The 16,189-nt window shown below is 43.8% G+C and overlaps 1 pseudogene; it reads right to left on the reverse strand.

The window, feature by feature from the left end:
• Positions 1 to 8,394: 8,394 nt before the first annotated feature.
• LOC128124130 (uncharacterized protein C2orf78 homolog) lies at positions 8,395 to 13,945 on the reverse strand (annotated as a pseudogene).
• Positions 13,946 to 16,189: the final 2,244 nt, after the last annotated feature.

The following is a 16,189-nucleotide window of genomic DNA, read 5'->3' on the forward strand; positions in this document are numbered from 1 at the left end:
TACTCTAACTTCCTCAACAAGCACTACTATGACAGTGTCTGTCAGTCCTCATTGAAAATGACCCTGGAGCCTGTTTAGCTCTCCTCCTGCATTCACATGAGCTGTCAGCACTTTCCCTTGGGACCTCTTTTACACTGAGCTAGTGCTGTAGTTTGCATCTACACGCCCAGCTCAGTAGAACTGTTCCTGCATACAGATTGTTTCATGTTTTGAAGTGCTTGGGAAAACACTGCAATAAGACTGTCCTTTTTCGTAGGCCAGCAGGCTGCCTTTGTCTTTCACCCTTGCAGTTTCCTTCATGACTGACCACTTGTCAGATAATGTACACATTCCAAGTGCCAATGACTGAAAGTTGGAAGGTTCATCCAGGCTCCTGATTGTAGATCCATACAGAAAGAAGCACCCTCTTTTAGCAGCCTAGACCCAAGTGAGTAGAACGTTACTTGGCATGTGTTTTTGAGAATTCAGAGAGTGGAGCAAAAGGAGACATAGATGAATAGATAGATAGATGAATATAGATAGATAGGTAGAGATAGATAGGTAGACAGATAGATATAGATAGATAGATAGATAGATAGATAGATAGATAGATAGATAGATAGATAGAGATAGGTAGATAGAACTGTGTTCTGTGTTTAATTTCTATCATTTCTGTTGTTTTATTTTTAAACATTTGCATATTATTTTTATTTCAGTGTAATAATGAACTTATTTCCTCTAACAACCTATAGTGATCTTAGTTTCCACACCCTGTACTCCTTCTAATTCTTTTCTGAGTCCTCACTTCTCAGTACCTACTAACCGTCTGTCCCTCTTTACAAAAGAAAAAGCTTTCAAAAGATAACAAAACATATGATAAGATATTGTCTTGGGACAGCATCTCCAAGAAAAGCTAATGTAAGTTAAATAATTTGAAAGATGGTATCCTGCATGGGTCGAAAAATGGCACTCCCTAAAGACAGATGCCTGCTAACTGATAAGTGCCAGAGGAGGGCTTAAACCTCCGGAGATGTTGGCCATGAAGTTCCTTAGTACCTCCTAAAATATGAAAGTTATTGTGATCCTGTTGTAAGTTATGAGCAAGAAGTAGAAAAGGGCCAAACTGAATGATTTGCAGGATAGGAAAAGTTCAGACTTGCCTGGAGTTGGAACCCCCTTTCTGATAGCCAGTTGACCTGCTTTCATAGACCAAGCAGGCTCTTCCATCATTTTGAGTGAGAATGGTCAGGAATTGTGCTATTAGGTTTTTGGATGTCTCCCCCACATAGTAAAATTTCAAGAGAAATGTATATACTGGTACAGAGAAAGGAAAGTTGTTAAGTATATTTGCAATAACTCTCCAATTTGATATGTGTACACATGCACAGAAGGGAATTCTTATCTTGTACTGCAATCCACCACAAAATGTTCTGTGACTGAGTAGTTCCTATATCCCAGAGGAAAGACAACTGCTATCGTTTTGTTGACTGGAATGGTTGGATCTCTACGTTTCCCTTCTAAACCTTTGCAATTTTGCAGGAGATTAGTGTAGTTTCAGGTGCAGATGTAACTGTAACAGTATGCTTCCTTGCTGGCCATCCTTTGGCATTTGTTTCTGTTGCTGCTGGAGAGAGTTGTCATTGTTTCAGCTGCTGAGACTTAGTGGCTGCTGTTGTGGTGAGATGGCTGGCTGGTACTCAGAAATGGATCATGTACAATGCAGTCCATCCAAAGCTCAGGGATTATCCTGCAAGTAGGAGTACAAATGAATTGAGAGCTAGAGCAGTAAGGTAGAATAGAGCAGTAAGGTAGAATAGAGCAGCATGCCCATTTACTCCAAAATCAAAGGAACATCCCATTGTGATACATTAGCAGTGATTATCTCTGATGGATGGAGACTTTAGAAAGTAATTGAAGAGATGGATGCAGTGATAGGTCTGTGGCTGTGAAGCTTTACTGTACATAGTAGAAGGAGCCATGGAGATTCATGAAAACTTGACTTGTCATTTGAACACGAGGCCCATTGGAAAATGCTCTTTCTGATGCTAGGGAATAGAAGTGGAGTGTTAAGTGAAAGTAGGGGACTTCCAAGTATTGCTTCCACAGGAAATACCAATACGTTGGTGGCTATACAGTTAAGTATTCTACCTTCTCTGTATTTCAGTATGGACTGTCTCTAAACACCATCACCTGGTCTATCTCATTGCCATCTATACTATTCCAAGGAATTGAACATGTTATTGCTTTGCACATCAGTATAGATTGCAGCATTTTTCAGGAATTTCTATGTTAGCTGATCTTGCTGTCCAATAAGAGAGCAATGGACAAGTAATATATGATGTCTACACACAACAGAACCATTTCAGCTGAAGTGATGAATTTAGTCAAGGTGATTGCAGGAGAGTTCTTATAACTCGTGATAATCATATAATACCATATGTATCCAGTCCCAGACAAATATCTCCTGATGCTGTTTGTATATATGGATCCTAGTTTATACATATCTCCATGGTTCCATTCATGACTTGGGAGGAAATGTCAAGCCGATGTCAATGTCTAAGATTTTTGGTGACAGTTAAGGAATGGGTAGGCCTTGGTCACAAAGTTACTGGCTTACTATACAATATACAGTTTTAAAAGAACATGTTCCATGAATAGTACAATGAGAACTAATGTTATTGGGAAGGATTCAATACAAGTACAGCATTGTGTGAATTGCTTTATTATGAAAAATGTTTCCTGAGCTTTGTTTAATAAGGATTATTCTACAAGACCCTTAGTTTGAAAACATAAAGATTAAAATAATAATATCAAGGTTAGAAGATATACATTCAAATGTCTTTCTATTGCTCCTATGATGTAAAGTGAAGCACAGTAGTCTCATGGCAGTGCCTAAATCTATAATGATAACCACATACAGAGAGTGATAAAACCTGATGCCTCCCAAAGACATTGCTATCTATCATTCTCTTCTACTGGAATTTGTCCCTGTGAGAATCATTGCATACAGTTAGTAGGATCTTTTCATGCTGGGTTTGTTAACATTTTCTAGTTGGGTCAGTCTGGACATAGCCCTTATTAGAATGAACAATTTGGGGCCTACACAATAGTTGGGGGTTTGATATTATGAAGAAAGGTGCACCATGAAACTCTATGGAGAGAGTGAATACAATTCCTCAGTAAAATTCAAATGCCCCACATCCTAGAAGTAGAAAAGCAAACATAGCTTTACCAAAAAGATCAAAATACCCAGGATAGGATTAGCACACATCACATAAGGTCAGAACTTCACAGGCATTGTAGCAAGTACAACCTACAAATGAAACAAGACAGATTGTAGGGAAAAATGAATCCAAGTCAAGTTCCATTGCCGCGGACTGGGTCTCAGTAGGAACACCAGACCGAGGGAGAACAGGTCGAAGGTACTCAGGATAAGTGAGATTCGGCGAATGACAGACAGACACAGACACGAGAGTATGCTGTGAAACTGCTGCAATTTTACTCAGATCAAGCAGTGTTTTTTATACATTCATTTGAGGAAACATGGCAATCGGCCAGTGGGGCGATAGATATAGAATTAACAATGTGGTCACACAATTTTCTCAGAATGACTAACAGATCTCATGAGTACAGGTGTTATGTCCTCTTTTGTGGTTCCTCATCCAGATAGAGAACATTACGGCCCTAGCTGAAGTTTTCCTTCTACGTAATTATTAGACCTTTGTTTTGTATCAAAATTACACCCTTCCCACTATCGTTTTAACCATGGTTTCATTTGTGTGAAAATATTTAACCTTTGCTTGCAGGTGAGAAGGCACCAGGGGGGTTGGGACCTAGCTATTCTTTCCATGAACTGTAACTTATGCCATTCTGTTTTCATACTATTATGATTCACCCATTGGTTCCCATGTTTATCATAAGCTCCCGTAAAGGGCAATGGCTCCAAATAATTATTATATCTAGGATTAAATTTAGGGGGTTGCCACCACTGACCCTTGAAGAGAAACTCTATTTGTCCCTGGATAATTCTTGTAGGACTGGTTAGTTCCTGTAACTGCTTCCTTGCAGCTGCTGTTGGCTGCGCGTGTGGATTGCTTATGAGTTCCTGGACTTTTACTTTCATTCTCTCCTCGCTAGAATCTTTGTCCCTCTGAGTCATAAGTTCTTTTTGCTCTAAATCATTCATAAATTCCCTCAAATTTCTAGGAGCCTCTTTAACTGCCTAAAAGCTTGAATTATAGGTGGGGGTATTGAGGCCACTTTTGAGGAATCAATATTCTCTTTATGGGGCACATCAGAAACATTGAGAGCTAACTCCCTGAAATCAATACAGAAGGAAACAGCAATAGTCACAGCTGCAAAAAGAAAAAAGGCAGAATGCCAGCCAGCCTCTGCAAGCAGATTTTGTGTGGTTCCGTGTAGCCTGGCACCATGATTCGGGCAGATTGATAAGAGGTCGCCGGGGGCATAGACCCGAGGGCCGCGAGCCACCCTTTCCCACGTAACCACCTCATCCAAGGCATTTGTCACATGGGCGACACCGTCGTGGGCGTGGCATTCCATCTGTAAACACATCTCTTTGGATTTTAGGTATGATCAAAAAAATGGACCCTGGAGTACACAAGTCCACCTCATGAAGTCATACACTGAAATGTTATTCACCTACACAGAAGAGCCTTGATTGCACTTGGCTTCTTGGAGCAATCCTTTAGTCCCAGCACTCTTGAGGCAGCGGAGGAGGAGACAAAGGTGGAAGCAGAGGCTGAGATGGAGGTGGAGGCAGAGGGGGAGGCAGGCAGGACTTTTTGAGCTCAGTGATTGCCTGTTCAATGTAGCCAGTTCCAGGACATGCTGGGCTATGGAGAGAGTCCCTGTCTCAAGAATCTAAAAGTGAATTAATAAGTAAATGAATTCTGTTTACAATATGTATCCCTGGAAAAAGAAATGCCAAATGCGTAAGAGGCTAAAGTGGGACAATCTCTGATACTATTAGAGCACAGATGCTCTATAGTGTTGAAGGCTCAGGAGATACCATTTTTCTTCTCTTCCTTCTTTCACAGTGAATAACAGACCTTCCTGGACTCCAGCATGTACATGCTGAGGTGGGTTTGAGGCTTTTAAAAGCTACCATGACTGAGCTCAGATAGATCCTGCTTCCACTTGGTGTTGAGAATAGTGGGCATGTCTTCTGTCTTGACTCTGTGACTTGATGGCTTCAGTTCATTCAGCTTTCTTGGAGGTGTTTTCTCTAGTTCTCTTGGCCTAGTCTTGCCCATGAACGCTAGGACTGCTGGGCTTGCAGAGTATGGCTTTTTGAGCTTTGCCCTCCATTTGCTTGGCCATGTTGTCAATATCCCCTTCTCAGGCCCCATAATCTCTCCTTCCACATGATCTTGACACTAGATTCTAGCCAGAGAAGCTCCATGTAACAGATTAGAGCATTTCTCCTCATTCTTCCTCACATGGTTTAAGGGTTTGCTGATGACACCTTATGTTTACTGGGCCTGATCGCTCCTGAAGACCCTGGAGTCTTTGCATTGGGTGACTGTGGGAACCTGGAATTAGTTTAGTTCAGAGACAGAGTTGAGCAGTTGGGAAGGTGAACTTCTTCCATCAGTGTAGTCATGTCTGCAAGTCTATGCTGGAGGCCAACACACTGTGCATGTTCCAGACTCATCCTGACCAAGAATGTGCTTCCAAAGGAGGTGTTATCAGAAGCAAGCTTCTGCCCTAGGCTCCCAGCATCAGTGAAGTGCAAGGGATGCTGCATGTTGGGGTGTGCGAAAGGGAGGAGAGATGGATCTTGGTTTTCTCTCATGCACTCATAGGCATCCAGAGTCATTGAAGGATTTGCTGCCATCTCATGCAGGTTGACATTCTCTGTTTGTTCCAGGCATGGATCTTGTGGCAATGCCAGGAATTCTGAAGGTTGTGAATGGGGGCAGTTAATGACTTGCCACCATCCACAGATGGTGTCCTCATCTGCTAATCAAGTTGCAGGAGTACAGAGTTCTGCTCTGCAGCGGACAGAGAATCTGGCTTGATGTGTGATTCCCAGGGAAGTCTCCCTTTGCACCACTGAAAAACAGTCAAGGAAGAAGTCAGTCCCTGGTAAGTGGGATGTCCCCTCCTCTCAGTGCACCTCTGCACTTAGGCCTCTACAAAAGCTGGATGACATTCTTAGGATCTCTGCTTTAGCTGCAGATATTCAGAAACATCAGTCTGAGTTGAATTCCAGTTATAAACACATTCAGTTAAGTCTCTTGGGATTATGAGTAGGTGCCAAAAATGCACCTTGACTTACACATGGCCTCTTCATCCAATCATGCTGGCAAACTTGGAAGTTCACATAGACAGAAAGAGACTTGATTCCATTTAGTTTGTGCTAGCATTCCTTTAGTCTCAGCACATTTGAGGCAGCGCCAGGGCCAGGGTCATGGCCAAGGCAATTGGAGAGGCAGAGGCAGAGTCATAAGCAGAAGCAGAGATATTGGCAATGGTAGAAGCAGGCTGATGTTTGTTAGTTCAAGGCTAGTCTGATCAACATAGTTAGTTCCTGAACGTGCAGAGTTATGGAGAGAGAACCTGTCTCAAGAAACTAAAAGCAAATTAAAAAATCAATGAGTTATATTTACTATGTGTCACCCTCTCAAAGAAGTTCCAAGTGCCTCAGAGGCAATAGTGTGAGTAACCCTGATGATATCAGAGCACAGAGTATGCGAAAGTGTTGAATGATCAGAGAAAGTCCAGGATGGAGCAACACCAGCCACGCAAGAAATCCTGGCTGTAGTTGACAGATGGTCTCTCAGGGAAGTAAAGCATTTGTTGATAGAAAAAAAGAAACAGTTATTTGAGAGGGGGTCCTAGAGAACAGGAAGACATCTTTGCTATTGCTACCCCTGTGAGAAGATTAATATTTAGATTATTTAGAATTAGATAAAATACATAAATCATAAGGAGGAAGGCAACCCATGTAGTAAAGTGCAAAGAGAAAGACAGTCCTCCCCTATTTCATGAAAAGGAGAGTTTGGACATACAAAGGTTCAGATGGAGGAGGAATCAGGGAAATGCATAGTTACCCTCCTAGATGCCATCCAAGGCCAACTAGAAAAGAAATGACAGACACCACTGAGAGAGTTCACAAAAAGGAATGCTATACAATGCTGAGGATGGAAAGATTTCCAGCCTGATTGGATGTCAGTGTGGAGGATCCTCCAAAATCCTAAACCTGGCCCACCCCATGGTTCATATATGCCTTTCCAAAGAACTCAATATATTAGAGAGGTACTTGCCCATCAGTGTTGACTGCAGCACCGTTTCAAGAATATTGGGGAACCAAGCATGGTGTCCAACAGCATTGCCATGGGTGAAGAAAATGGGATGTTCGTAGAACGTGAAGTCTTTTCAGCCATAGAGAAAATGAAGTTGTGTTGTTTGCAGTATGTGGATTCAACTGAGGCTCATGAAATGGCTCAGTAGATAAGAACACTTGCTTTTCTTGCAGAGTCCCCAGGCTTGCCTCCTGGTGGCTTTCAATCTCCCTTAATTCCAGACCTTAGAGGTCTGATGCCCTCTTCTGGCCTCTGTGGGCACTCCACACATGTGTTCCACAGGAATTCGGGTGGACAACACACAAACACAAACACACACACACACATACACAAAATGAATTAAAGTATTAAATGTATAATTTCAAAGATGGATACAACTTAAGATAAAAATAGTAATCAAATGAAATCAATCTCAGGAAGATAGTCTACATAGTATATTTTCTCTTTAAGTTGGGTGCTTGATAGTGTATACATGGAATCCTGTATCTCATCATGAAATTTTTGGAGGTGCTCAATCCCAGACCAATCGTGATTAAAGGGCTGGAGTGAGTGTTTCCAAATGGGAGTAAGTTTGGCAAGAGCAGGTATATGTTCACTATACAGTATACACTATAGGAAACATACCAAACCAGTATAGTGAAAAATAAAAGTCAAGGATAATAATTTTAATTCCACTACAGATTTTGGCTAGATACTTTTACCTTAAATAAACACTATCACTGACTTATAGCATATGATGTATTTATGGAAAACATTTCCAATTTGGCAACATAAATTAATAATAGCTAAGGTATGAAGAAACCATCAAATCACTCTATATATAATTATTCATGGGTGAAATATAACTGACTTTAGCTTCTCCAGTCACTTTTAGTGTCTTCAAATATGTATAAGTATAGAAACTATGTCTGACCATTTATATATAAATCCTGGGATGTACATATTAATCTCCTTAACTCCATATGTACCTACATATGTACACATACATCCAAGTCTTTAAATCCAATATATACTTGTATATCTGTGTCTGTATCTAATCTTGTCTATGTTGAATAGTACTGTGTTCCAAAGTCCAGGGCAGCCCTTACATGACATAGCCATAATATCTGGAAATTTCCATATCCTTCTGCCTCTGAAGGAAGAGCTGTGGTTTTCCCAGAGAGGTGTACTTGGCAGCATTCTCTCTCTCCCATTGAGCCTGCCTCTTCATGGCCTCCCGCTCTGGCCTCTGCTCTTCTGTGATGGGCTGTGAGATGACTGGCCCTGGAATGTGGACTTTCCTCCATGGAATTGGTTGATGGCTGAAGTCTTGCAGCACATTTTGGATTTGAGGTTTGTGAGGTGATGGGGCCTTGTTCTTTTCAGCAGAGGCAAACTCCCTCTATAATGAAGTGTGAGATGATGCCCTGTAGGGTCCAGGCCTAGAGACAGATCTCTGAGGCCCAGTGCAAGACTGGATGGGGTTGATTATGCTAGCTCGTGTGACACTGGTAGCTATAGGCAGAACAGGCTTGTCAGAGCCAAACATAGAAGTGCTGGCAGGAGCTGGTTTAGATGGCTTGAGTGTGGTAGGCTGAGCCAAGTGGGACTGAGGCCCACAGGGTATACTGCGGCAGGCAGGGGGCCCTGCATGAAGCCAGGAAGAGAGGCTTTCTAGAAACCAGTCTGGCTTGCGGCCTTTCCAGGGCTGGAAAAAGCAGAGGTACTAACTTGACCTTCCCAGGTGGGGGCAGCTCATACTGGGATGGAGATGGACACTCCCTGTGAGCACTGCTCTCTGGTCTCTGAGCATTGCTCGAGGTTTTACCAGGGCCTAGGACATCACTTGGCACATCCAGAAGGGATGTGGTGAGTGGGCCTGTCCTGGGATCTTTGTTGCTGCTTAGGTTTAGACGAGCACGGAGGAGGAGATGCCAGTTTTCTTCTCACTCTTCTTCCCCAGTGGGTGAAAGACTTGCACGGATTCTAGCATGCAAATGCCGAGGTGATTTCGAGGCTTTTTAAAGCTGTCATGGCAGAGCTCAGGTGGATTCCTCTTCCTCTGGTTCTTTGGCTTGGTGGTGTTTTCTTCTGCCTTGACTCTCTTCCTTGACTGTTTAAGCTCCTCTGTTTTCATGGAGTTGTTTTCTCTAGTACCCATGGTCTTGTCTTGCCCCTCAGCCGTAGCTCTGCTGGGCATCCTGGGTGTGGCTTTTGGGCGTTGCCCTCCAGGTGCTTGGGCATGTTGTCAATAGCCCCTTCACTGGACCCATCACTGCCCACAGCCTCTTCTTCTCCACCAGGTCCTTGAATGGATTCTGGCCTGAGAAGGTCCATCAAGCATCTCCAAGACTTTCTGGCCATTCTTTTTCACGTGGTCCAATTGCACACTGATGATGCTTTCCTTGTCCTGATCCCTCCTGATGTCTTTGGATTGGGTTGCTGTGGGATCTTGGAATTGGTTCATTTTAGTGAGGGAGTTGAAGAGTAGAGGAAGGTGAATATCTGCCACCAGTGTAGTCAAGTCTGCAAAGTCCATGCTGGAGCCCATCACACACAATGCAGCTCCCCAGGCTCATCCTGACCAAGGCTGCTGCTTCCCAAAGTCCCATTGTCAGGAGAAAGGTTCTGTTTTAGGCTCCCTGAATCAGTGTAATTCAGGCAGTGCTGCATGTTGGCATGTGTTAAAGGAAGAAATGATGGGTCTTGGTTTTCTTTTATGCCCTCATAGGGATCCAGAGGAGTTGATAGATCAGCTGTCATCAAATCTAAGTCATTATTCTCTGTTTGTTCCAAGCTTGGAGCAGGAGGCAAGGGCAGGAATTCCAAAAAATTGTCAAAGGGGGCAGTTAATGACCAGTCCCCATGGACAGGTGGTGTCTTCTGGACATCCTGGGTGCAAGCACTGCAGAGGTCTGGACTCTGCAGCAGACAGAGTATCTGGCCTGAAGCTGTCATTCCCAGGGATGTCTCCATTTTCACCACTGAAAAAGAGTCAAGGAAGAAGTCAGTGCCTGGTAAGTGAGGTGCTCCCCACTTTTCAGTACACCTCAATACTCAGACCCCTACAGCAGTGGGCAAGGCATTCCTATGAGCTCTGCTTGAGTAGCACAGGCAGCATCTCTGTTGGGAGACATGTGACCACTGTCTTATTTCTGGTAACCATGTGATACCATGTTTTCTCAGATGTTTGTGTTTTCCTCGGTGATTGTGTGTTATGTGCATGCATAGTGATCATGGGGAGGTGACAGAATTCCCTTGGGGTGTGGTCCTCCCTTTCCTTTCCCATGTCTCTCTATGAGTGACCCTCATTTTGGTGGAAGTTTGCTATCAGGCAGCTTTTCTTGTCCATAATTTTCAAGAACTTGCCAGAGTCTTCCAACTTTTGGCATTACTCAAATGCCCCCAGTTGCCTGACTTTCTAAATGGGTTCAGGTAACCAAACCCAGTTCCTCACTCCTGCAAGGCAATAATTTCTACAACCCTGGATTTCTCCAGCTCCACATTTCACAGTCTTGTTATTAATGATGTGAAAATTGGTTTAAGAAGGTGAAATCTTTAGCTTGTGTTATGTTTGTAGTTTAGAACATATCCTAGTGATCATGCATAGCCTTGGATCACCTCTGAATAGCCATAGCAAAAGAAAAGGGGAGAGAGAGGGAGAGGGAGAGAGAGACAGAGAGACAGAGAGAGTGAGAGAGAGTGAGAGAGAGAAGGAGGGGCATGGTGAGTGGTAGAGGGAGAAGAGAGAGAAAATCTTTGCCTAACTTAGCAATTGTACACTGCAGACAGAGAGAAACAGAGAGACGAGAGAGAGAGAGAGAGAGAGAGAGAGAGAGAGAGAGAGAGATAGAGGTAGAGAGAGAGAGAGAGAGAGAGAGAGAGAGAGAGAGAGAGAGAGAGAGAGAAGCTTTGCCCAACTTAGCAGTTGTACACTGGTACACCGGGTATACTGGATTCTCAATGCACTTATGCTTGTAAGAGAACGGCAGGGCCAGCACTTGGAATCTGTGAGTAATACTTCCTCTAGGACAGATTTGGAGTTGCACTGCTCTAGAGTCAGAATTGAACCCAGAGAAAATAAAGTATTCCCAAACAGAAAGGCCTTGGTGTCCTCTACAGCCCCAAGGAATAGATTAGGAAGGAGGTGATTGCTGTGTAATGGTGCATGGGATTGATAAGCTAGGTCAGTGATGTGTGTGTCTGTGGTGGTGTCCTTGGACATGTCTTAATGGAGGATGGGTGCCACTCATTGCCCTGTATTGTCAGTCATTATAGAGACTGAAGATGGGGATGGTGAGCCAGGCTCTCAGGACTCCCATCCTTTCTCCCTGAGGACATCCACTGCTGAAAGGTTGAACTGTGTCTGCTTTGAGTGCTGATCTCACTCCTCCCCTCCTGGCTTTACTCACCTTGAAGACTGGTGTCTGGCATGTTTGAGCAGGTGTGGGATAGTAGATGGCAGAGGTGGTAAAGGGTATTTGGACATTCATTGGCTGAATCTCCTTTGGCATCACCACCATCCCTCGTTGCAGGGCAGAGGCCTGACCCCCAGAGTAGAACACAGAGTCACAGGCCTGCAGGCACTGCCTGAGTTTTTCAGGCATCAGAGGACCCAGGCTGTTGCCGTCATTGTAATAGACCTGGCTGCCCTCCTGGTAGGAAGGTGCCAGGCTGTATCCTTGATTTGGCACCTGTGGTGGTGTGGCCTGAACAAGGCTGGCAGGTAGTACTGGATACGAGAGGACTAAGGAATTGGGATCTAAAATATTATCACACTGGGCTGTCATAGACAAGGAGGAGAATGTGGTATTCTGGTCAATGACAGTTACACTGAAGTCCTGGATTGTAGCTCCCCTCCTGTCAGTGCTTCCCGTGGGATCCCACTGGAGAACACCTGGATAGGAGAGTGCTGAGGCAGAGCTCTGGCCATGGCCAGTCAGTGTAGTCACCATGGTTGTGCCATCTGGTAAGTAGGGGTAGGCACTGTCCATGAGCTGCTGGCAACAAGTGTTGGAATCTGATGGCAGGAGCCATGCTGAACTCACAGCTGGGGTGGAGACCATGGAGAAGTTGCACACACTTCCTGCTAAGGGTGGAGCATTCCTCAGCACATATCCTGAAGGCTGCAAGGCACATTCTGTCCCAAAGAAAGGTGCACGTTGGAAATTTTCTGTAGGAAGGAAGAGGCAAGTGGGAAGAACAGTGAGATGGAATCGGTGTAGCTTCCCATGAGGAGCTTAGTTATCTGCAGTTTGTCCTGTCTGGGAGAGTCTGAGACCTATTTTCCCTCACATATCCCAAACAAATATTTCAGAATGATTCCTGGTAATGGATAGGATGACACTCATTTGATGAGCTGCCTGTTCTTCCTGTGTGGGCATGCACTTCCTAGTTGATCCACATTGACCCTTGCTCTGACTAGACAACACCCTTCTTTGCCCTGCTTTGTCTTGTTCTCACACCTGTGTCTCAGAACAGAAGTGTTTGAAGTAGGAGAACCTTAGACAGCTTCTCATGCCTGTGCCTTTGTCCTGTTCTGTGCAGATCTTCCTCTATACAGAGAGAGAGAGAGAGAGAGAGAGAGAGAGAGAGAGAGAGAGAGAGAGAGAGAGAGAGAGAGAAGAGAGCGTCTCTGTACCTAGATCAGTCTGGCCTTGAAATCACACAGACTGGATTACCTCTGCATCAAAGTGCTGGCATTATAGGTTCTTTCCATGTCCACCAGGCTTGGCTCTACTCTGAGCTTTCTGAATGAAATGATGTATCAGGATTTTCATAGATAAGAACTGTATTTAACGAAGAATCCCTTCATCATCTAGCTCCCCACTACTTTTTATGTAAGCCATTCCTTCTTATTTTTGTATAAATTCAGTACACATCCTATATGACTGCATGAATACAACCTGCTGATAACATTTCTTGTTGAGTCCCTATGTTTCAAGTGACATTTTGGGATTTCTAATGTAGTAAAGGGTTCATCTCTGAATAAGATTGTTTCTTAATTAAATTTGGTTCAATTGATTCTTCAATGAACACTTCTTAATTCAAAGTTGGTTCAATTGATTCTTCAATGAACACTTCCACAGTAATTGTTAATTTCCTGTAACTCTCCTAGTAGGGAATTCTTGTGAAAATTCCTGCACACCCTGGTGTGTCAGTTCTTGTCCAGGGAATAACTGACTGTGGAGTACCCCGCCCATGTTGTTAACATCCAAAACAACCGAAAGATGTGGAGAATGCTGTGGAAGATGGGCTGGATAGAGTATAAGAGCCAGGGACTAGAGCTGGATATTATTTTCTACATGTGATAGGAATCCATTACCTAGACTAATCTCAACAGTGTGGCTGCATAATAATGGGTTGGGATGTGACAATGTCTTGTTTCTTTTTATTTCATCTGTGGTTGTCTGTAACATTCAGTTCCTAACTGCCTTTGTGTACCTCCAGGGTCATATCTGCAATTTGTCCTTTTTTAATATCCATATTTTCTAACCCCAGTAAGAACCAAATCTAAATGTGACATTCAATACCAGATATCTCTATCAGCATCAATAATATACCCATTACACAAAAATTTAAAAGTTAAGTAAAAATAAGGGAGAAGAGATCTCTTATTTTTTTAATATTTTAAAATTTCTTTCCTTACCTGCCATGGTCAGAGGGAGAGTATCAGCAGTCCAGAGTACAATGGAGCAAGAGAATTGGTTGTCCTTGTCTGATCAGCTGACCTGAGTCGCAAGTGTGTCCGGTATCAGACAGCACTTACTGGTCACTGGTCACAGGGGACCTGTGATGATCCAAATTTGTTTACAGGCATCGCCATGGCAACCCCAAGAACCTACCAGGGTTGGTAGGTTGGGTTGGAGGGAGAATGATGTCATAAACGGGGCAGCAGCCAATGCGAAGGTCGGATTCTGAGCTAACAGATGGGATTGGTCGGAGAGGATGCCAGGAGACCAACAGTAGCCATGGAGGCTGAGGTGTGTGCTAGTGAAAGTAGGCAATCCTGACATGGAAGTCCCCCTTTCATGAGGTTTAGTCCAGGGTATTGGCAGAACTTCTTAGAACTATCATCGATGAAGCTGTGTCTATTCTTCCTATGAGGTGTCACTTTCCAGGACTGAGTGTGCTTTCAGCATACACTGGACATACAGTCAGTAGCCTTTGGCAGGAAGGAGAGGACCACATGGGAGGAGGGAACTCGGGTGAGAAACTGTATCATTTGATCTGGTTTATGAGCCATCATCATCAGTCCATGACCCAAGGAAGAGATCAAAGGACTCCATTGTGAGTGTGTTGAAGGACAGGGCTGAGTCTAATGAGATCACCTTGGATGATGAACTCCAAGAATCTTCTCTTTGGGTTTCATCTCCTAGATGCCTTCCTTAATCTGTGTTGGTCCAGGCAGGACTCACATCTCCCTTCTCTGCTTTTCATCCCTTTTTGGTAGGGTTTGATTCTTGGACTAGGGTGATCCTGTATCCTTAGAGTGGTGGGAAATATCATGGTGAACTTCCAGAAGCAGTGGTCTTCTGTTCATCGTGAAGATGCTTGTAATTTGGGGCTGGGGGTAGTAGCAAGCACTTGAGGGGTAACCCCTGTTGATTGGTAGCTCATCCTGTTTCTCACTCTGGTCTCAGAAATGTGGTCTTTCTTTGTGTCTTTCTCCGTTCTTACAGTCTTGAGGTTGTTTGCCATTGAGTCTGGCCGTCTTCTCTCTTCATCCACAAGTATAGTGAGTGTGACATTTACTGAAGCTTCTTCCTCCTGGCAACAGTCTCTGCAGAATCCTGGGCTTCTAGCATTCTCTGCCATGCTTTTTTCTGAGAAAGGGCTAAAAGGAGACTGGAACACCTGGAGGAGGAGGGCGTTTGTTGGTATGTGGTGGTGGGTTACATGAAAAAAGCAATGTAGGTGTTTTTGTAAGTGTTGCAGCTGGATGGAAAGGGATCTTGGCTGTTGAGAGCCAAGGAACAGCACAAAGTGAACTTAAGCATAGCAGGATACATCCCTGCTCCAGGGAAAGCTTTCCCTAATGTAACAACTCTTCTCTTTAGGGGAATGTTTCCCCCAGGGAAAGTGTTCCGGTTCTGCTCTGCTCTGCTCTGCTCTGCTCCACGGTGGCTCCACTGTGGCTAATGTTCCCTCTCTGCTCTGCTTACTTCTGACAAAAGATGGTCTCACCCAAACCTCATTCAAGAGATTATTTTCGGGGAAGAATCCAGGAGCGTGACTGCCTCTGCCAGAAAGAAAAAAGGCTGTTACCAACTGAACAGGTACAGGACTTATGTATGGCTTCTTAGTGGGGGAGTTTTTCCAGGGTGAAGCTTCGCAGGGTGAGAATTGCTCAGATTCCAGTCCCTGAGTTTGGACATACCCAGAGATTGGTTCGACTATGTTGGGTAGGTTTTCCTGCTTAGGAATTTTTTAGTTTTTGTGCTGAGTGGGTCATGGGCAGAGTGTGTTTCTCTGACTCTGGTTTCAGGGCCAAAGTGTGTTTTTTTCACAGGCCCTTTTTACCGTTTTCACTCTGGTTTCAGGGCTAGGGTGTGTTTCTTTGGCTGGCTCAATATTGCCCTACAATATTATTTTATATTTGAAAAAAAAAAGAACAACCCATTTCCCATCTCAGTGTATCTTCTTAGACAGGAATATGATATTTTGTTAAAATATGGGTAAATCTTGTGTGTTCTCTCATTTTGTTTGTGATTGTTATCATTCTCTCTGGTCACTGACTTGTAGGTTCATAGACTGTCTCATGGCATGGGTGTAGTGTGCATATATAGACATTTCTTACTCTAACTTCCTCAACAAGCACTACTATGACAGTGTCTGTCAGTCCTCATTGAAAATGACCCTGGAGCCTGTTTAGCTCTCCTCCTGCATTCACATGAGCT

This window comes from Peromyscus californicus, unplaced genomic scaffold (assembly GCF_007827085.1).
Source record: "Peromyscus californicus insignis strain IS unplaced genomic scaffold, ASM782708v3 Scaffold_4__1_contigs__length_199733344, whole genome shotgun sequence".
Classification (NCBI taxonomy): Eukaryota; Metazoa; Chordata; class Mammalia; order Rodentia; family Cricetidae; genus Peromyscus; species Peromyscus californicus.